We start from the raw sequence: 22246 nt of genomic DNA, 5'->3' as shown, positions 1-22246 counted from the left end.
TAGTTAGATACGATTTAGAAAGCGTAGCAACTCTATAATCATTACCAAAATGTCCGTACGTCCATTTTAAACATGTTGATTTTTTTACTTTTTTAGCAACAAATTTTTATATGATCTAATTATCCGATTGATCTGATTTTTTGTATACTGGTTCCTGGGACAACAAAGTACAATATTATAAGCGAAGCAACTCTATAATTAAGTCCTAAAAATGTAAGTATGTCCATAAACATCATTCTGTATCAAGCAGTTTTTCAACAAATTTACTTACAATTTTGCATCGACTCTTATACATTTATATTCTGATTATTCAGTTCTGACACTATACAAGTGTTAATGTCCGTTTGTCCTACCGTTTCAGTGTTTCGCTTTTATGGATGTTGTCATCCTTGTTTTTAGATGTTTAGGATATTAATATTATGAAGGCTAAAATTATCAAACTTGAAAATAATCATTAGCAAACTTGATTAAATTAAAACCCCCCTGCATCAAATGAGTCTTCCATTTTAGGCAAGCTACAAATAGAACCTAGGATGGTTTACGGCTATTCTATTAACAATTCAATGTCTTGAGATGTTATGGCTATAATTTTCCCTTCCGTTTCGAATACAGATCCCATAGATACTAGGGACGAAGCAACTTGTTTTTAATAACTTGCTTGTTTATCAATTCCATGAAATTAATTTGATAACAGCAATGTACTATAATTATATACATTACTTTACTTTTAATTTTATTCAATTGATACTTAATCATTTGACTGCATACTGACAAATTCTGTAGGTCCTGTAGGGTGAAGCTTATCCACGGCTAAAAGATTTTTAAAGATTAAAATGGGTTTAATTTAAGTCATTTTCGTCAGAACATTTATTGACCAATTTACTGAAAACCATGAGTAAAACCCCAGCTTTTACCCTAAGTCTACAGCTTCTACCCTATTTGACGTCACGCACTTGTCATCAAAATAAAATTTTTTAACGTCTCTTGTATAATACGATGTACAAAACTCAACCCCTGAACCCTAAAGTATGCGTTCCATTTTACACAAATCATAAAAAAATATAATTGTGCTACTTTTGTGCCTTCATGTATTAACATACACAAATTTTGACATAAAATGTGTTTGAAAATATTGTAATTTTGATGGATTGGGCCTTCAACAGATAAATAGGCCTATCCTAAATTCACCACTAAGCATCTTAGAATACTTAATATATAGAAAACAAGGATGATTGTTAAGTGTAGCAGTGTTTGTTAAGATAAAATGATCAGAGAGAGCGGGGACAATGGACTATTTATAGCACTAGTCCCCAAAGTTTTATAATTAAGTTTTCTAACTCGTTTGCTTAACAACTTTGGTGACTTTTGTGAATTTTGATAGGTTTATTCATTAAGTTGAGTGTTAAAACGTTTTAAGTTTTCAATAAGTACAAAAATACAGGAATCTAAAGGAATAAGACACAATGGCCAATAAATCGATGTACATCCCCTATCATGATACACAAAACTACCACTTCTGTAGATTAATATCAGTGGTTGAAACGTTATGACACTCAACTCAAGGAACCAGCCAATCTAAATTCAACAAAAGTTCCCAAAGTTGTTAAGAATAAGAAAAAATTGGGGACTAGTGTAATAAACAGCCTATTGTCCTATCCCTCTCTGACAAATATATAATATTTTTAAAATACGAAGCTACCTTATTATCTTTCTATAACTAACTTTATCTTTGTTGTTCACAGTGAACTATAACTAAATCTGAATTTAGATTACAGAATGAATGTATTGGTGTCCTCCACCCAAAATCAAATTAATGTATTTTCCAGCATGGCTGCGAAACTGATTAACATCCGCTGGATTAAAATCGGTTCTCAGCCATACTGAACAATCATGTATAACATCGTATTTCAGATAATTTTTTTAAGAATACCTTAAAATAAAAATCATGAAATTAATACCAGTTTTGTTAGTCCGCGCCTTCGGCCTCTCGAGGATATCAAAACTTTTACTTATATATCCGCGGAAAGCTGTCTATAATACGATGTGATAAATAACTACTCTCGCTCTGACTGTCTCAATCACACCCTCAGCACTATTACTGATTATAATTTGAAAGTTGTTATGTTATGTAAGGAATTTTTCTAAGGGTTATATGGAAAAGGGATTAGAGTTCTGAAAACAAGCAAATGAAAAACAGGGATCGAAAGGGATAAGACAATGGCCGATAAATTGATGTACATACAATCTGATACACAAATTACAATTAGTGGTTGAAACGATTGGACATTCAACTTAATAAACCAATCAAAAACCATTAAAAGACCCCAAAGTTGTGAAACCAACGAATAACAAACGTTAATAAAGAGTGGGGGACTAGTGTGATAAACAGCTCAATGTCCCCTCTCTCTCTGATTGAAAATACTGTGTACAATTGTTGACTTACTTTCGGCTGAGGCTAGACAAAAATCGAGACAGCTGCGTTTGAATTTATTACATTCAGCCGCCAATTTATTTGGTTCAGCTGCATATTATAGTTGCAGCCTCGACTGTTATTAATCCCAAAACTGCTTTCAGCTGGGTTTGCAGCTTAAAAAATAATAAGAAGTCATTATTCAAGCCGACGGCAAATAATGGATCCATGTCATACTCCATTGATCCATTTTTGTTGATACCGAATATATTATTCCGAACACAAATGTCTTTCCCTGAAGTTTCGAGGGTAAATTGCAATATGATGCACCTTTCTAAATAGGTAATATTGTCATCCAAATCCGCTTATAACTTGCATCAACCCTTTCTCCCCCACACCCATATGGAAAGTATAATATGTACATAAACACGTTCCACATAGTACTAGAACATTTCAAAATATATTATGGAATTAAAAAGTATAAAATTAAAAAATTTGCTCTTGGAAAATATTGCCTCAAAATGTTTCTCACTTTAAATATATGAATCAACATAAATATTTGATAGAAATTCTTAAATCGCATAGATCTTATTCAAATACCTATTGTTTAAAGTGCTTTTTTCTCATCACAATTGTCAAAATTATCCATGTGATCAATTAAAAAAAAAAGATTAAAACAAAACAAAACAAAAGGTCTCGAAAGATTATATCAATTTGGCAAAACACAGATATTCTGCATATTCTTTGCGATAAACCACATTAGAAGTAGCCTAAATGATAAAATGATTTTTGTCATTTAATCATAAGGTTATAAAAATTCACAAAAATGAAATAATATAAAGGTTAGAAGTCAATTTTAATTAAAATACAAAAGTTATGCAATGTTTAAAAGAAGATTACATAAAAAAAAGAATATATGAAATATTATTTAATAAAAGGCAGCAAGTAATAAGGAATGTCAATTGAATTGAGGTAAAAATGAAACCTTTCAAATTCTGACCAAGCCATGAGAGAAAGGTTAAACTATATGTATTATATTCTTTTTAGGATTTAATTCCTAATACTGCAGGCATTTGTTAATAAAGAAATCATTTTAAATTTATTCTTATAATAAAATAGATCAGCTACTTTTAATAAGAGTCTGTCTTCGATTGGCTGAAATGGTAAATAATGTAAGAGGGGGGAAGGGTTTAAATAACTATGTACCCATCCCGAAGACCATGCGCCGAATTTCAATTTGGTCCTGGAAAATCAACCAATAGCGTTGGGAAGGTTAACACTGCCAAGTCGCTACAAAAAGGGCAGAAAGCAATTTGCTAGCTGACGAAAAGGATCCCCACTAAGGGGATCCAGGTAGTTGTCTGGTTATACATCTATATTTATAGATTTATTGTTATACCAAACTGGTGGCAAAGTGGGACACACAGATAATAAAATTAATTTTTAATCACAGCACAGCTCTCTATATTCAATTATATCCTACTCATTTTCTTCATTTTCCCTACAGTCACAATACACTTGCAGAGGTAAATAAGAAAGGTGTAGTTTATCTAAAGGGATGAAACAATGTGTGAGGATACACAAAATTACCCATTCTGCAGATTTTTAAAAGTGGTTAAAACGTTTGAACACTCAATTTGATGAATCAACTAATCAAAATTGTCCCCAAAGTTGTTAAGCCGCCCATAAGAAAACGTTATTATAAAACTTTGGGGACTAGTGTAATAAACAGCCCATTGTCCCCCCTCTCTCTTATTTTATATCAAACTTAACCCCTTCCTTCTAAGGGCTTTAAGTTTTAATATTGAAGAAAGAAGCAAAATTAGATTCTTAGTTTAATTTACAATAAAATGGCCTATAACCATCCAAGGAACTATATCAAGCTTCTATAAAATTGTGATTCAAAACTACTAAACTATCCCTATTATTAAAGCAAACCATTTTTAAGTTTGCCCTACGTTTGAATATGTATCCGCGGTCAACTGTCTCCAAAAACATACCTACAAGAAACAAATATATAAATGCAATGAAAAATGTTGTAAAACTATTTTGGATAAAAAATATTATCAAAGTTTAGCTTATCTGTTAAAAAGATCTAAGAAGGATCTATTTCTTACTGCTATTTATATTTTAGGCCTTAAAAACTTAGAATGTATCCAATTATATAAAGTAGTAAGGTTTTTTGTCTTAAGATTAAGATCTCGGAAAATATTGGATCGAATTGGTTATATTTTGTGAGAAAATGTTTAAAAGGTGGTTTTAAGCTATTTTTCTGACTTTCCCCGCCTTCCGCCAGAGGTTAGTATTGTATGATTGCCTTACTAAGAAACCCTTTTAAATTATGCATATCAAAAGTCTTTAAAATCTAAATGTTTATTGTGTATTCTAAAACGTGTATGTATTTTATAATTGAGATTTTACGATATGTACCGTAATAAAATAATATTGAAATAAGTTTAACGTTGCATGTAATAAGAACACCACACTTCCTAGAAATTATGTTTTTTTTCTCGTGAAAATATCCGATGTACTTTTGATAAAATATAAAAGTGATTACAGAGAAACTGTTCTCTTATTCATGATATTAATACTAATGATAAAATGTACTTCTGGTGGTTAATAGAGATTGTGCTGATAACACTGATCAAAGGATTAAAGCCAGAATCGTTAGTAATAGTTTTAATTAAAAAGTAAATGAACATGTTTGGAGTAGTTAATATATAAGTAATATTCCCTATTAATCCTATAATATAAAGTAGCAAGGGATTATGTCTGAATCTCAAGATCTCAATAACTACTGTACCGGTTGAGCTCTTCCTTCGAGGGAAGCTTCTAAAAGGTCCTGTGATGATTTTAAGCTATATCTATAACCCCTCTCTGCCTCTCCGAATAAAGGTCCCTAGAAGCTAGGGGCGTACTAGCTAGTATTTTATAATTGACGAACCTTTTTTATAACTAAATTTTTCCGTTAGACACTACCATATTTTTAAACAAAAACTTTTGCACCTTCTAAATATGAAATTACAAAAATACCCCTCATAACTAATTTGATGATTTTTTTGCATCCACTAGCTTTAATTTACCCCAAAAATGTTTTACTGATTATTTTGCCAGTTGGTTACAACTTATAACTTCATACAATGCAATGTATTTTATAATCTTGTCACTTTAAAGAATTTTTATACTTGAAAGCAAAGTCCTAATTAGAAGTTAGAACATTTGAATAATAGTAATAAGACTTTTAGTTATAATACTACAACTTACGAGATATCGACATCCTTTCCCCCTCCCCCAGTTGTTTACTGGTGAATTTAAGAAAACAAGTGTTCTCAACAATGATTTTCTAAAAATTTAAGCAAGCTTTATATTTTATGAGTAAAAATAAAGTGTTTAAGAGATGTACATTTTACATATATAAGTATTTTTTAAGAACAATTTTTAATCACACATCAAGTGCAATCAATCAATATTGTTAATAATGTTTATTGATGAATTGGGATGCAAGAAAGGACTAAGAAGAGAATATTATTATATGTTAATCATTCAACATATCTAACATCACTAAAGCAACGTACACACCTATAAAGTTAGAGTGAGGGTACAATGGGCTGTTTATTCCGCTGGTCCCTTAAGTTTTATAATAACGTTTTCTTATTAGGGACTTGGATGAATTTTGATAAGTTTGTAAATTAAGTCGAGTGTTTAAACGTTTAAGCCACTATTTTTTTCTACAGAAGGAATAATTTGTGTATCATCATAAGGGAAGTACATCAATTAATCGACCAGTGTCTTATCCCTTTAGATCCCTGTTATAGAGTAGTTGTGCTATTAGCATATACTTGTAAAGAACTGCAATATGCTTAGGAGGAAAAATAAAGACAAGAAACCAGGGATCTAAAGGGTTAAGACGATGGACGATAAATTGATGCACATCCCCAATGATGATACACAAAAGTACCCCTTCTGTAGAATACAATTAGTGGTAGAAACGTTTGGTCACTTAAATATATAAACCAACCAATCAAAATTCAATAAAAGTCCCTATAGTTGCTAAGTTAAATCAGATAACGTTATTGAAAGACTTTGGGGACTAGTGTAATAAACAGCCTAATGTCCCCTCCCTCCCTGACAAGAAGAAACACAACTCTACTTGGTAAACACTCATCAAGACACATACAAACAGAACTGAGTTATCCTAATGATGGGCTGTAAAACCAGATTCCTACTTGTATACTACTGCATATCATATACTAGGTTAAGGGTTCATCTTAGTTTTATAATGAAATAGAGAAAGTTTTTTTTTAGTAAAATGTATTTTTTAAATAAAAAAAGGGTACTTCCATGAAAAGGATTTAGGAGTTTGGTTTCCTTCAAAATTACTTTTATAGAAACTTAAAATAATGAAAATAATATTTCAGACTCAAATTCTTTAAAAATTGGTTAGTTTAAGAAGTATGCAATAAGCTATTGTTAATGTATTTCAAAACTCTTAGATCAAATGATTTCTTGCTATTCATGTGCCAATCTCAAACATAAAAGGTTTATTCTATACGGAACTGTAAACATTGCAAAGGGGGATAGTTTAACATCAATGAAATAATTTACACTTAAGTAGCTAAACAAACATATGGCAATCCTTATGTCCGGTAATATCTTAAAACCACTGAACCGATGGTTCTACAAATTCTAGGAAGCCTTTTGTTGGACCTGATCAGATTTAATGCTTTTGCAAATAAATAATTTTGTGAGAAAAAAATTGCACATTTTTAAAATAATGAACCAATTTTGGTATTATTTGTTTTTTGAGTATTTTACCAAAACTTTAGATGTATATTTTAAGACAGGATTACAACCTAACAAAGTACTGAAACTATTTCTAGCAAAGATGTAACAATTAAAACTTTTTCTTGCCTTTTTTTACTTTCTTTCAGCTCTACCGGGAAATGATTACCTCATCCTTTGTACAGCAATTTTTTTAACAACAAGAAAATCTATTTTTAGAAAATACTTTAGATAATTTCCTAAAACAATGTTACATCTAGAATAAAAAGTAGTTAAATGAATTTTGTAAGAGCTTATACCCTTTTTATTCTGCAGTTCTTTAAATAGGGTCTTTTCTTTCAAAGATAAAAAACATACCTATCTAATCAATTGTGTATTTATTGATTTTAAAAATCTATGAACGCAATTAAACTTAAAAACAAAATATCAAACATTAATGATTTATTACAAAAATGCCTCAATATTGTTTTATTTAGTGGCTGCACTATGTATGGACATTTCTAAAGCTGTCTATCATTGAAATAAATAAATAATAAAATCTTCTTAAATTAACCCAAAAAGCTAAGTTTCAAGCATTTATGCAAAAAAAAAATTTTTAAAGGTGACAATGATAAAAGAATTAATAGTTGTGTGTTTATTTGTTATCATTTATTAATGAACAACCAACTAAATACCATACACAGACAAATATCCACACACACACTCACACATATTCTGTGAATGTTTAATCAGCGTATTTTTAGCCTCATCAACCAAATAAAAACTAATAAAGAATAATAAAGAGAAGATTAACAAACATTAAGTGTTCAACATTGCCTAATATTCATCATTCTTTATTTGATACAATATTTCTATATTAATTCTGCAAAAAATAAGAAAACAGTGAATCTCTACATTAAAGTTCTAAAATTGTAAGTTTGTCCTTAAGCAGTATCCTGTATTTAACAATTTTACAACAAATTTACTTACAATTTTGTTTAGGCCTATACATTTATATTCTGCTTTTTCAGTTCTGACACTATACAAGTGTTAATGTTCGTGTGTCCTACTGTTTCAGAGCTTCGCTTTTATGGATGTTGTCAATATTCTTCTTTAAGAATTGATATTTTAAGCTATCCAGTTTCAAAAACAAATTCCAAAGTTAGTCTAAACTTTTATACCTATTTTATTTTGCTTTAACAAAAAAACGCAAAAAAAGAAGACTTAAGTAGCTCCGGTTTTTTCTAGGTATTTCTAAAAATTTGGTTTTTACCCATAAATACGTGTTAACAAATCAAAAGATTTTCTAAAATTTGGCGCATTTTGTAAAAAAAAAAATATCACCTTAAAAATATATTTTAAAAAGTTTTTTGATCAAATAAGATCACACTAGGAAGAAGTGGACATTTCTTTATAAATACAATTGAATAAGATTTGATTTAAGAATATACGGAAAAGGTGCATTTCTAGCTTTTTAAAGTAAATTTTTACCTACTTTAAAAGGACCTTATGTGCGAGTTTAATGGCTTATTTTAAACCAACAAAAATGTTTAAGAGAACTGTCAAAAATATTCTAAAACTAAGGGCATTGACATGTGTATTATGTAAATTAAATCATGTATTAGAATCCATAATTAGTAAAGCTTTTCAGCTTAGGATAAGTAACACCAATCACATAATTTTACATAATTTAATTATTACCTTTGTGAGAGGTAAGACATCTCTCACCTGTCAAGCCAAAATAATGTTGTGATAATTTAAATTGTGCTTGGAATAAAACTTTATTAAAAACTTAGTTATAGAAATAAAAACAGAACTGATGATTAGCCCCTGGGCCCCCACAATTATACTAAAATTAGAATTCTATCATAAAATTTCCAGTAAAGTAATTGAAATAAATATTCCATTGTCCTATCATTGACAAAGACACAGATTATGTATCCTCAAGTAAAACTTTAAAGACACCATTTAGTCTAAATAAAAATTTACATTTCTAGGACCACCAAAGGAAAGGGGGTACTATCAGTACATTCCTGAAGATGCCATGTTGCACAAGATCTCGTAAACGACTCAACCAAAGGATTGACAATTACTAAGAAAGTTGAGTAATAGTCCAGTAATTAAAAGCGAGGGGGAGGTGCGATATCTCCCAATCGGGGGAAAATAACTCCCATCGTATTCTTAAAAGCAATCTTTCTTTTTTTTTAGAAAAAGAAACTTAAATAATCACAAATTAAGTGTTTTATAATTTAACTTTTAAAAAAATACCTACAAAATCTTATAAAATTGTCATAGCTATCCTAAAGTTAACATAATCTACAAAATGTATTTCACCCCTTTAAGTAGCTAAAATTTTCAAATATCCTTCATAAAAACATCCCTTTTGAAAGACATTTGTTGAAAAAGCTTTGTGCGAGTTTAATGATAAAAAAATTATGTAGACCATATAACCACAAAAATTTAATGAAAAATATGTACTTTTAACATCTTATATGTTATAAAATAAAAATAATCTTAACCTGAACTTGATGATATCTTCCTTTTGATAAATGACAACGCACAAATCTTTAGAAATTGGCAAAATTCACTTCATTTTTTTCATCTTTTTTAACAATGATATCTGTATATATAATATATACATGATTTTGGTTGAATTTACTATTTAGATTTTATTAAACCAAGGATTCAATCACTTGTAAACCAATTTATGAAGGGAGAACAGTTATATTGATTCTGCGTGTGCTTAATTAAGGGTAACTTTACTTTACAGTGGTAAGTTATTGTTTTTTTTTCAGTTTGTCTGCTTCAGTTAGTTAGTTAGTTACTACTACTGACTAAAGAGAGGGAAGGTCGTGTATTGGCTGTATTATAATACGAGAGATATTAGAAACACACACACACACAATGATAAGATAACTAACAGACAGACACACATTCATATACTTGTAACTCAACATATAGCATGGAACAACATATAATAACCTATGGACACGGCACAAACTGAAGAACGCAGCAGACACACAATTACAGAAGAGAGACATATTGAAGAGGGGGGGGGGGGCCGGGGAAGGCATTGATAGGGCTGGAAAAGGAGTGATTAAACTGGTTTAAATTCATAATCAGCTGATTGAGGGGGAAAGGGTACACAAATTAGCAGACAAGGCTAGAAATCAACCTTATTAGACAATTACTCAAAGCCCAAAAATAATGGACTTAAAAGTGTATTAAACTGTATATAAGACATTTGCGGATATATTGATACCATTAATTTGCCTATTAGATAAAAAAAAGTATGTTTTTTTAATATTTTTCTCTTGCTACAAATCAAATTTCAAATTTGAGTCACCAAAAATGCTTAACTAATTTTTGCTGTAGAAGAATCATTTTTTGGAGTTAGAAAGTGCTTAATACCTCATTTTAATCGCCTGGCATTGCTTTATAATATACAGGTAATGACTTGGTTGTTTATAGAACAGCTGACTAAAAAACCGAGGTTTTGTGATAATGCCACTTTTGTTGTTGCTCCATAAATGATATTTTTTTTCTTAATTTTTTTGGCTGTAAAGAAGCTTTATATATTCATATAACATCCACCTAAATTTGACTTTTGATATATTATTTATAACATCACCAGAAGGAATTGAATTTTGGAAAAAAATATCAATTTATATTTTACACTGTTATGCATTGTTCTTGTTCTTGTTTCTAAAAAATATTTATATTATTAAAAAGAGAATTATTTAACGCTTCTATAGGTATGTTTATCATTTTTCTAGGCTAAATATAACTATAATTACACCATTTTAAAGTTAAACATCATAACATATAAACTCACTTATTGAATCGGTCTGTATTATTAAGCTGCCAATCCTTAAAACAGCTGCATTTCATTATTCTATTATATAAAGTAGTAAGCTTTTTTGTCTGTAGCTTAAGATTTTGATAACTAATGTACCTATTGACTTCTCTGTTTTATGGAAGCTTCTTATAGGTCCCGGATAGTTTTAGAATATTGAAAAAAAATATCAATTTATATTTTACACTGCTATGCATTGTTCTTGTTCTTGTTTCTAAAAGATATTTTTATAATTAAAAAGAAAATTATTTAACGCTTCTATAGGTATGTTTATCATTTTTCTAGTCTAAATATAACTATAATTTCAGCATTTTTTAAACATCATCATATTCAAGTTATTGTAATTTTTTTTAAAAATATCAATATCAAGAACTATTGGAACATTTTTTACCATGCAAAACAAGGTGTTAGAAAGTGTAGGATCCCTCACAATATCTATATGTCTGTCTATAATGCATTACACATGTAATGCTAATAGAGATCATAGACATACAAGCTTTTTTTTTGGGGGGGGGGGGTAAAATTTTTCCCCCCCCCAAAATTTTTACCCTGGGGGTAAAATTTGCTTTTGGGGGGTAATTCCCCCTCCAGAAATCTGTTGGCAGGAGAAATTTTGTTTACCCCACCCAAAATTTACCCTTGGGGTAAAATTTTTGAGGGGGAGAAATTTAAATTTAATTAAATAATTAGTAAATGCGCAAAGCGCGCAAAATTTTTTTTATTTTGGGGAGGTATTTACCCCCCCAAAATTGTTTGGGGGGGGGGTAAATATTAAATGAGGGGGGGGGGTAAATGAAAAATTCGTTTGGGGTAAATCGCCACTTTACCCTCCCCCCTTGGACGTCTATGATAGAGTGGATGCTATATAATGTGAACTTCTTATAACTGAATGGGCTTCCAGAGACCATAAAGTGGCCTAGCCGGTTCGTCACTAATGGGTTAAATGTTGGATGATGATTTTTGTAGCAGTTAGGTACTTAGCAACTTTACAATCATTACTTCATGTAAAGGGACGTCCAGGTGGGAAGGGGGGGGGGGTTTAGGTGGTTAAGGGTTACTAATTAATTTGGGACAACACCATAATTTTTAAATTTATAATTTTAACCTCCGCCCCCCCCCAAAAAAAATATAAAAAGCTTAAACATCCTTGCCTCTATGATATAAAGATTACCCCACAAAATGAACATGGGGGTGCCCAAATTTATTATTTCCCCCAAATCAAAAAGCTTGTATGTCCTTGATTATGTAAGCTCATTTAAAACATACTGAAATCAATTTGTGTACAACGATTATCCTTTTCATCTGTTTTTTAGTAGCAAAGATGCTCTATAATTCAAAATATCCCTCCGTCCATTGTCTGTCCATTCATCTGTATGTCTGTCCATTGGTATGTCTGTCTGTTCATCTGTTCGTCTGTTAGAAAGGGGGATAACGTGATTTTCTCATCATCTATAAAAGATAGAAGGCTGAAATTTTCATGGATTGAATATTCTCTCTCTCTCTATCGATACTCCATATTTTCATCAAGTTTCATTAGGATTTTTCAATAAACTGGGGTGGGCTATATCAATTCCTACATTTCAAGTTTTCATGATTTTCTCTACTCCTATCACGATAGCTGGTTGAAATTTTCAGGGATTGAAAACTTTGATATTCTGCATAATTTTATCAAGTTTTATTGAGATTTACTTATTGGAGTCCTATCCCAAATGTTGGAGTGGACAAACGCAGGAGTCCCAAACATCGGAGTAAAACGTAGGAATGGGACAAACATCAGAGTGGACAAACGTCGAGGTGGACAAATGTTGGAGTGGACAAATTTTAGAGTGGACATTGCTTAAATAAAACCTAGGAGTGTCTGCTATTTTAATAATATGACAATTTTGAATCTTTTTATTCCCCTGTCTATAAAATAATGACTATGGCCACAGCGCTCGGCCACCTGGCCTAACCTAACCTAACTAAGAAAAGTAACTGGACGAAGGGGGGGGGGGGGGCTGGGTTTATATAAAAAAAAATCAAAATTGAAATGAGAATTCAAAATTTGAAAAATAGTTTGGGACTCCTGTGTTTGTCCACTCCAACATTTGTCCCAAAAATCCTGCGTTTGTCCACTCCAACGTTTGTCCCACTCCTACATTTGTTCCACTCTGAAGTTGGGGACTCATGCGTTTGTCCACTCCAATGTTTTTTCACTCCTACATTTGGGACTCCTACATTTGGCATTGAACCGATTATTGGTTGGGGTGCTAGTTTGATTCCTAGATTGTTAAGTTTTCCTGATTTTCTTTACTCCTATTCAAAAAATTTAAAGAGGCTGGGTTTATACCACCCATAATATATTAATGGGGGTGATTACCCCTATCCCCCCAAAAAATTACACTTTTACAGGAACCCCCCCCCTGGATATCTCTGCACTCTCCCTTGTAGTGACTAGGCCAACTTCATGGTCTCTGGAAGCCCATTCAGTTATAAGAAGTTCACATTATAAGAGCACTCTTATAGCATCCACTCTATCATAGGGGGGAGGGTAAAGTTGCGATTACCCCCAAACGAATTTTTCATTTACCCCCCCCCCCCTCATTTAATATTTACCCGTACCCCCAACCATTTAAGAGGGGGTATTTACCCCCCCCCCCCAAACAATTTTGGGGGGGTAAATACCTCCCCCAAAATAAAAATTTTTTTTGCGGGCTTCGCGCATTTACTAATTATTTAATTAAATTTAAATTTCTCCCCCTCAAAAATTTTACCCCAAGGGTAAATTTTGGGTGGGGTAAACAAAATTTCTCCTGCCAACAGATTTCTGGAGGGGGAATTACCCCCCAAAAGCAAATTTTACCCCCAGGGAAAAAATTTTTTTTTGGGGGGGGAAATTTGCAACATGCTTTGCGCGCCATTTTACTCCCCCCCCCCCAAAACCGAATTACCCCCCCCTTGCAAAAATTTTACCCCCCCCCCCAAAAAAAAGCTTGTATGTCTATGATCTCTATTAGCATTACATGTGTAATGCATTATAGACAGACATATAGATATTGTGAGGGATCCTACACTTTCTAAACCCTTGTTTTGCATGGTAAAAATTGTTCCAATAGTTCTTGATATTGATATTTTTTAAAAAAACTACAATAACTTGAATATGATGATGATTAAAAAATGCTGAAATTATAGTTATATTTAGACTAGAAAAATGATAAACATACCTATAGAAGTGTTAAATAATTTTCTTACTACTTTATATAATAGAATAATGAAATGCAGCTGTTTTAAGGATTGGCAGCTTAATAATACAGACTGATTCAATAAGTGAGTTTATATGTTATGATGTTTAACTTTAAAATGGTGTAATTATAGTTATATTTAGCCTAGAAAAATGATAAACATACCTATAGAAGCGTTAAATAATTCTCTTTTTAATAATATAAATATTTTTTAGAAACAAGAACAAGAACAATGCATAACAGTGTAAAATATAAATTGATATTTTTTTCCAAAATTCAATTCCTTCTGGTGATGTTATAAATAATATATCAAAAGTCAAATTTAGGTGGATGTTATATGAATATATAAAGCTTCTTTACAGCCAAAAAAATTAAGAAAAAAAATATCATTTATGGAGCAACAACAAAAGTGGGATTATCACAAAACCTCGTTTTTTTAGTCAGCTGTTCTATAAACAACCAAGTCATTACCTGTATATTATAAAGCAATGCCAGGCGATTAAAATGAGGTATTAAGCACTTTCTAACTCCAAAAAATGATTCTTCTAGAGCAAAAATTAGTTAAGCATTTTTGGTGGCTCAAATTTGAAATTTGATTTGTAGCAAGAGAAAAATATTAAAAAAACATACTTTTTTTTATCTAATAGGCAAATTAATGGTATCAATATATCCGCAAATGTCTTATATACAGTTTAATACACTTTTAAGTCCATTATTTTTGGGCTTTGAGTATTTGTCTAATAAGGTTGATTTCTAGCCACAAAAGGGAACCTTGCAGGCCTTTCAAAAAAGGGAAGTGGTTTAATAAAACATTTGATGTAAGGTTTTAATTTAATAAAGATAATAGGTATCCTTACGTTTATTTAATGACGTGTGTTGACAATTAATTATAGTTAATCTATAAATATAACGTGTTTTATTGATAGATTATAGTCTTTAATGTTGTAAATCTTTTTAGAAAAATAACTTAATTCATTATGTTTTATTAATTCCATAGACAGCTTTTGAAAATAATTATGCGCCTCCTTTAGTCTTTGAAACTTTAAAAAGGTTTTTTAATCAGTAATGTATAAAACTGAAAAAAATCATTGTTCTTTCGAAGAGATGCGAAAAAATCATATGAATGATTTATTCCGTTTTGCTTCTTATTATATCATCTAAGCACATTATTTGGCTGTGTGTTTTATTAGAGTAGCTCAACGACTCCGAAGACCATCCACCCCCTTCGAAAAAAAGACAGATGATCCGATGAAATTTACAGAAAGCATTTTTGGCAGATTAATTAAACCACTCTAAAAATACAATAAAATTTACTGCAAGGGCATGCAATTGAAAAGGGCTCCAAATTTGCAACCTTTCCCATTTACAAAATATCCTCACCACTGGCGTCCAAAGGGTATGTATCCCCCTCAAAATTTTTTAAAATTACATTTGAGTACTTATTTCATCTCTCTCAAAAAAAGCTTAGATGTCATTGGTCCTCACCTTTAGAAAACAGAACTTCCCGAAGTAATTTATGGTATAAAGAATGAACTTAAAAATATTTGAAGAGTTGCTGCGCTACAAAAAAAAAGTAAACTTAAAAATAGAAAGTATTACATTTTTCAAGCAAGAAAACTATGTTAAATGATTGTTACATTAATTTAACAGAATCTAAATTTAGAAATCTAAAAATAAATTTCCATAGCACTTTATTGTGTAGTACAGGCCACATAGACATTAAATTTATCCCAAATATATACAAACAAACTTATTGTTCTTTCACTTATACAGGAGGCAAGGGACGGACAATGGACTGTTACTTAAACTGGTACCCAAAGTTTTATAAACATATTCTCTCATTAGTTGAATTAAAAACTTTGAGCACTTTTTTGTCTATATTGGTTTGTTTAAACTAACAGTGTCATAACTATTCATTCAGTGTTTTTGAAGTGAAGCTTTTATATAATTAGGTTCCGTCCGTAACGGTTAGCTCTCATCTTTAATTTAGACATGCAAAAATTGACCTTTCGATTTCATGATATTATTTTATTTAATTATCCTATTTATCTGATTTTTGGTATACTGATTTCTAAAACAACAATACATAAGCGAAACATCTCCATAATCAAGTCAAAAAATGAAAGTATGTCCTTTAACAGGATCCTGTATTTAAGCAGTTTTGCAACAAATATACTCACAATTTTGTTTGAGCTTATTCATTTGGGATAAATTTGTATATCATGAATTGGGATGTACATCAATTGATCGCCATTTGTCTTATCCCTGCGAATATAAAAGCAAGCAGTTGTGAATTTGAGTAGCATGAAATTTACTTCAGGATTTTTTTCTGAAGCTTAAGATCTCCATAACTACTAAACTTCATAAGTAAGCTTTATATAGGTCCCAGGATGGTTTTAGGCTATGTTATCTTTTTATTTAAGTCTTTTATTGGTTTTTGGATATTTTTCTTTCCTTCGAATACAGAGCCTTATATAAGTTTATAAAATTATCTCTAAATCAAGGACGTGCACTTACATCCAAGAGAAATGGCAGAACTGCCCAATTTCATTTTCAGGGGGAATTTGTTTGTGACATGATGGTGACGTAAGCATATGCCATTATTTACGAAACTTATACAATTGAACGGATTCTTATTATTATTTTTTTCACCATGAAAAAAAAATGTTTATAACACTGTAAAAAATTTAATTAATTATATATTTACTTAAGCTGAGATCATTATGAGTACATAATTCAAACGAATAAGTCCCCTAATTATAGAGAAGCTCCATTTTATAATGTTTACTCAAGAAAACAGAAATATACTCAATTTCCCCACTAAAAAGTGTATATAAATATAAATACTTGATTATCGCAGAGTGAGCTTTTGACGTCAAACAAAACGTAACCAGTTTCTATTTTTTTCATCTCTCCATTGAGACACAAATAAAGATGAAACATGATAAAAATATCAACACTTTACACAAACAAAAATGATAATGCACAAAACTTTTTAAAAGCGAAGCTTATCTATAATTAGGGTCGGTCCGTCCTTCTGTCACAAACGGATATCTTTTTTCGTTAATTTAGGCACGTTAGAATTGTCCTATCGATCTCAAACTTTGCATGGTGATTCCTATAGTAGTTAGGTACGATTTAGAAAGTGTAGCAACTCTATAATCATTACAAGAATGCCCGTACGTCCATTTTAAACATGTTGATTTTTTTACTTTTTTAACAACAAATTTTTATGTGATCTAATCACCCGATTGATCTGATTTTTAGTATGTTGATTCCTGGGACAACAAAGTATAATGTTATAAGCGAAGCAACTCTATAATCAAGTCCTAAAAATGTAAGTATGTCCATAAACATTATCCTGTAACAAGCAGTTTTTCAACAAATTTACTTAAAATTATGCTTCGACTCTTATACATTAATATTATTCTGATTATTCAGTTCAGACACTATATAAGTGTTAATGGCCGTTTGTCCTACCGTTTCAGTGCTTCACTTTTATGGATGTTGTCATCCTTGTTTTATCCAAAATTTAAATGCAGCAATTTCAGAGTTAGGATAGTGGACTATAAAGTGATCTTCCCCTAAAGAATTCTATGTTAATTCGGCTTTTACCAGCTTAATATTATCATTAGACAAATTCTTAATTTGAATTCTATTGCCCTATCCTTTCCTCCTATAATTTAATTCTTTTTTAAAAATTCAAGCAAAAAGGCAAAATTGCAAGAAGCAATAAATTTCGACATGACATTTATCTTTCAATTAAGTTTTTTTAGATGTAAGAATTAGTTATTTAAAGTGTCAAAAAAGTAAAAAATTTTCAACAAATGCTACTGACATAATGAAATACCCACCCATATTAATGGAATTCAATTGTTGTTTTTTTATGAGAAAAAAATGAATACAAGCAAACATTCTATATTTAAGTTTTTTATTCAATATATCAAAAATATTTCTAAGAAGTCGGAAACCATTCAAATTTCATATAACAATAATATAGATTTTTTGTTCATAAAAGTTTGAAATTTGTTGATAAATGAATTAACATGTTGCTTGCAGGAAGGGAGGGGATATTGGGATGTTTATTACACTAGTCCCCAAAGATTTATAATAACCTTTTCCTATTTGTTGACTTAACAACCTTGGGAACTCTTATTAAATTTTGTTTGGTTGGTTCATTAAGTTGAGTGCTCAAACGTTTCAACCACTAAATGTGATCTACAGAAGGGGTAATTTTGTGTATCATCATTGGGGATGTACATAAATTTATCGGCCATTATCTTATCCCTTTTGATCCCTGCGGTGTTTGTGTGTCTACTCTTTTCTAGTTTATCAATGAAGTAAAGATGTACATCATGATATTAGTTTAGAGACATTTTCAATAAAATCTTTAAAAAAAAGAAAGCTTAAAACGTGAAGATTTTCAAATAGCAATAGCTAGCTAACAATTTTTTTGATAAATTTTTTTAATGGCAACTTATATCCAGATATCCTAAGGGAAATGACAATTGAAGAGAAATCGACGCCATATCCCAATGCTGATAAATAAAATTACCCCTGCTGTAGGTTAAAGTTATTGGTATACCAACCAATCAATCACCAAAAGCCAACAATTTAGTGAACTTATTTATAAACCAGTCCATTGTCCACTCTTGTCCTTCTTGAATGTATGTATAAATGACATGCATACAGCCAGTCATAATGCACTGCTAATGAAAGAAAATACTTATTTGTAATGCAGATACTTAGTAAATAAGAGTGATATACCCAGGGATCTATACGACAATGGCCGATAATTTGATGTAAATCCCCAATGATGATACACAAAATTACTCCTTCTGTAAGTGTTTGAAACATTCGGACACTCAACTCAATGATCAACAAATCAAAATTCAATTCCCCAAAGTTGTTGTGTCAGCGAATAGGATAGTTTTATTATAAAACTTTGGGGACTAGTGTAATGTAACAGCCCAATGTCCCCTCCCTCCTCGAACTAAACCCAATTAGATTTGCTATTCATATTGCATAGAAATAAATATATTGCTATTATTGATCCCCTGTTAGACTGAAAACTTTGTGTTAGCATACAATTATAAAGCTTTATTTCGATTTAGGGAAGAGAACACTGGGCTGTTTATTACACTAGTTCCCGAAGTGTTATAATAACGTTTTCTTAATCGTTGGTTTAACAACTTTGGGGAGTGAATTTTGATTAATTGGTTAATGAAGTTGAGTGTTCTCACGTTTCAACCACTAATATCAATCTACAGAAGGGGTAATTTGGTTTCTCGTATTCATTCGAATCCGGTGGATAGGAACCGGTTCTCATCCATACGAAAAAACTATGTCTAGCATCGTATTATATACAGCTTTCTACGAATATAAAAATGTACAATCATAAGATAAAAACTGGTTTTAATCTTATAATTGTACATTCTATATCCGCGGAAAGCTGTTTATAATACGATGCGAGAAATAACTATTAGTATCATTGGCGATGTGCATCAGTTTATTGGCAATTGTCTTATCCCTTTAGATCACTGAGTCGATTAGATGAGTTTCCCTAGATGTACTAAAAACATTTTACGTCGACATTATGTTATATGTGTTATGAGTGTTACTAATAGCTAATTTCCAAGAATAAATTATGGATATAATAACAGCATCTTAGTTTAACCGGAAATAATTTAATTATCATAATATCATCGAATTTATTTTGTACATAATATTCATAAGACTAATAATACCAAGAATGGGTACGCCCTTAGCATATAGGGACTCTGTATCAGTGTATTTGAAGAGTTATAAAAATAGCCTAAATCCATCTTAAAACTTAAATTTGAAAATATAATAACCACACTTTTAGATTAAAAGAATAAAATAGGCTGAAACCAACCCAAGATTTATATGAAGCTTCCATAATTAACAGACAAACTAATGTACTCCTTCTTGTTGTTTTAGCTTTAAAATTTAAAAACTGCATATGCCTTAAAATCAAGAACATTTAAATACTTTCAAAGATTTCAAATTAGATCATTGTTAGTGTACTGTAGCTTCTCTATATCTAGAGGAAGTCCGTAAGTCCATACTTCCGTCTGATTTCTTATATGACAGATTGTAAATATTTTTTAAAAATTAATGGTTGACGTTAACAGTTATTTATCGCATCGTATTATAGACGGCTTTCCACAGATACTAAAATGAAAAATGATAAGATTTAAACTCGTAGGTATTCAATTAAAATTTTTCTTTAAAAACATTCTGTAATGCCATGCAATACATGATTTTTCAGTGTGGCTGAGAACCAGTTCTAATCCATTGTATATTTATCGGTTTCGAAGCCATACTGGAAATGTTATTGACATGGTTGTTCTTGTTATGCAAGAATTAGAATTCAATTATAAAATAGTATTTAAAGTTCTTTCATTATTGCAAGCAAAATTTTGAAAACAATGAAAAAAAGAAAACAATGGTTTCTTAAGCTAAATTAAAATTCTTCTTTCTCAAAAATAAGAATTAAACTTTTTAATTAATCTCGCCAAACTTTTCAAATAATAGAACAATTAAGATTCTTTGTTACAATAAAATTTCTTTTCTTTTGTGTATTAAGAAACCTCCCTATATAGTCCAACCCAATCCTTACTTGTTTCATAGTTAAGGTTATGCAACTTTTTTCCAGCTAATTTCTTTTAAATTTAATTAGACTTCTTTCTTACCTTTCTGCTAATATACCATAAGTTCAGAAATACAAAGTTAGAATTATTAAAAGCGAAGCTTTTCTCTAATTAGGGTTAGATCTTTTCGTTAATTTAGACATGTTAGAATTGTACTATTAACTTCAAATTTGCATGATAAATTGATAATCCCTATAACAGTTAGGTACGATTTAAGAAGCATAGCTGTACTGTAAAATCCGTACGTGTATTTGAAAACTGCTGATGTAATTATTCTATTCATCTGAGTTTTGGAATATTGATTCCTAGTACAATAAAGTACAAAGCTATAAGCGTAGCATCTCTATAACAAGGTCCTTAAAATGTAAGTATGTCCTTAAACAGTATCCTGTATTTTAAGGTTTTGCAACAAATTACTTACAATTTTGTTTATAATTATACTTATATTCTGTTTATTCTATTCTGACACCAATTTTAACGTTCGTTTTAACTTCATTTTCTAAGCTTTGCTTTTATGGATTGTCATCCTTGTCTTTATACAAATAATTTTGATGGTTAGTTTTTGAATACAGAATTGTGAGTTTTTGCTAATTATAGAATATTCAAAACAATTATGTAAGGACAGCTAAAGTACAAGTTTTAAATATTGACAAAAACTGTAATAAAAAGTATGTTTATTACAGAAATATAGCAATGATGATATTGTTGCTCACCTGTCCAATGTCATGCTCAGGTACAAGTCCTAATCATGATAATCCCAGGGCATCTGGCTCAACAAAGGTGTATGACAGCTCTAGCAGCAGCACTTGTACTATTCAACACAATTATATGTCTCATCAATATCTAGTAATATAGATACCATCAACTAGTTATTATACGTACATATGTGTATATATATAAAACTTCACAAATACACAACAAACACACTTTCCATTAAATTGTAAAAAATATATAATGTATTACTGGACAGTGACACAGACAGACACACACACACACAGAGAGGACTATGGTGTGGTGTGGGGCTCGTGTCTGATGCTACTGGGTCTAGTGAGCTGTGTGCTGCCTCCTGTCACGAGGCCAAGCACAGCTGTCAAGGCCCTGCACCCGAATTTTTTCACATGACAAGTCATACACCTTAACGTAAGGCCTTTTCAAATTTTAAACCCTACATTACTAACCATATGTTTATATTACTTCATTTAAATTAAATCAACATCAAAGTAACCTTTTTAGTGATTAAAAAAATTGTTTATTGGCCTCCCCCCCCCCCCCCCCCTCCCCCTTCATTATATGGAGGGACACAAAGTTTTGTGGTAGCAGCTGT

The 22246-nt window shown here is 30.8% G+C and overlaps 1 protein-coding gene across 19 annotated transcripts in view; it reads right to left on the bottom strand.

Annotated features, from left to right (window-relative positions):
- The window catches only part of PMCA (plasma membrane calcium-transporting ATPase 3), a 93532-nt gene that overhangs the window by 54249 nt on the left and 17037 nt on the right, over positions 1 to 22246 (bottom strand). For 17 of the 19 annotated variants that reach the window (XR_013878999.1, XR_013878994.1, XR_013878993.1 and 14 more), the window contains exon 1: positions 9691 to 10039. The exons of 1 other annotated variant lie outside the window; for it this stretch is intronic. The gene's annotated coding sequence lies outside the window, so the exon portion shown is untranslated. Of the gene's footprint in view, positions 1 to 9690; positions 10040 to 21635; positions 21965 to 22246 lie in introns of those variants that run through there. One more of the 19 variants, XM_080158501.1, reaches the window with a different exon arrangement.

This window comes from Acartia tonsa, chromosome 4, assembly GCF_053477335.1.
Source record: "Acartia tonsa isolate MP-2025a chromosome 4, ASM5347733v1, whole genome shotgun sequence".
NCBI lineage: Eukaryota > Metazoa > Arthropoda > Copepoda > Calanoida > Acartiidae > Acartia > Acartia tonsa.
The sequence above is the reverse complement of the archived record's forward strand: the minus strand, read 5'-3'. Positions and strand labels throughout refer to the sequence as shown.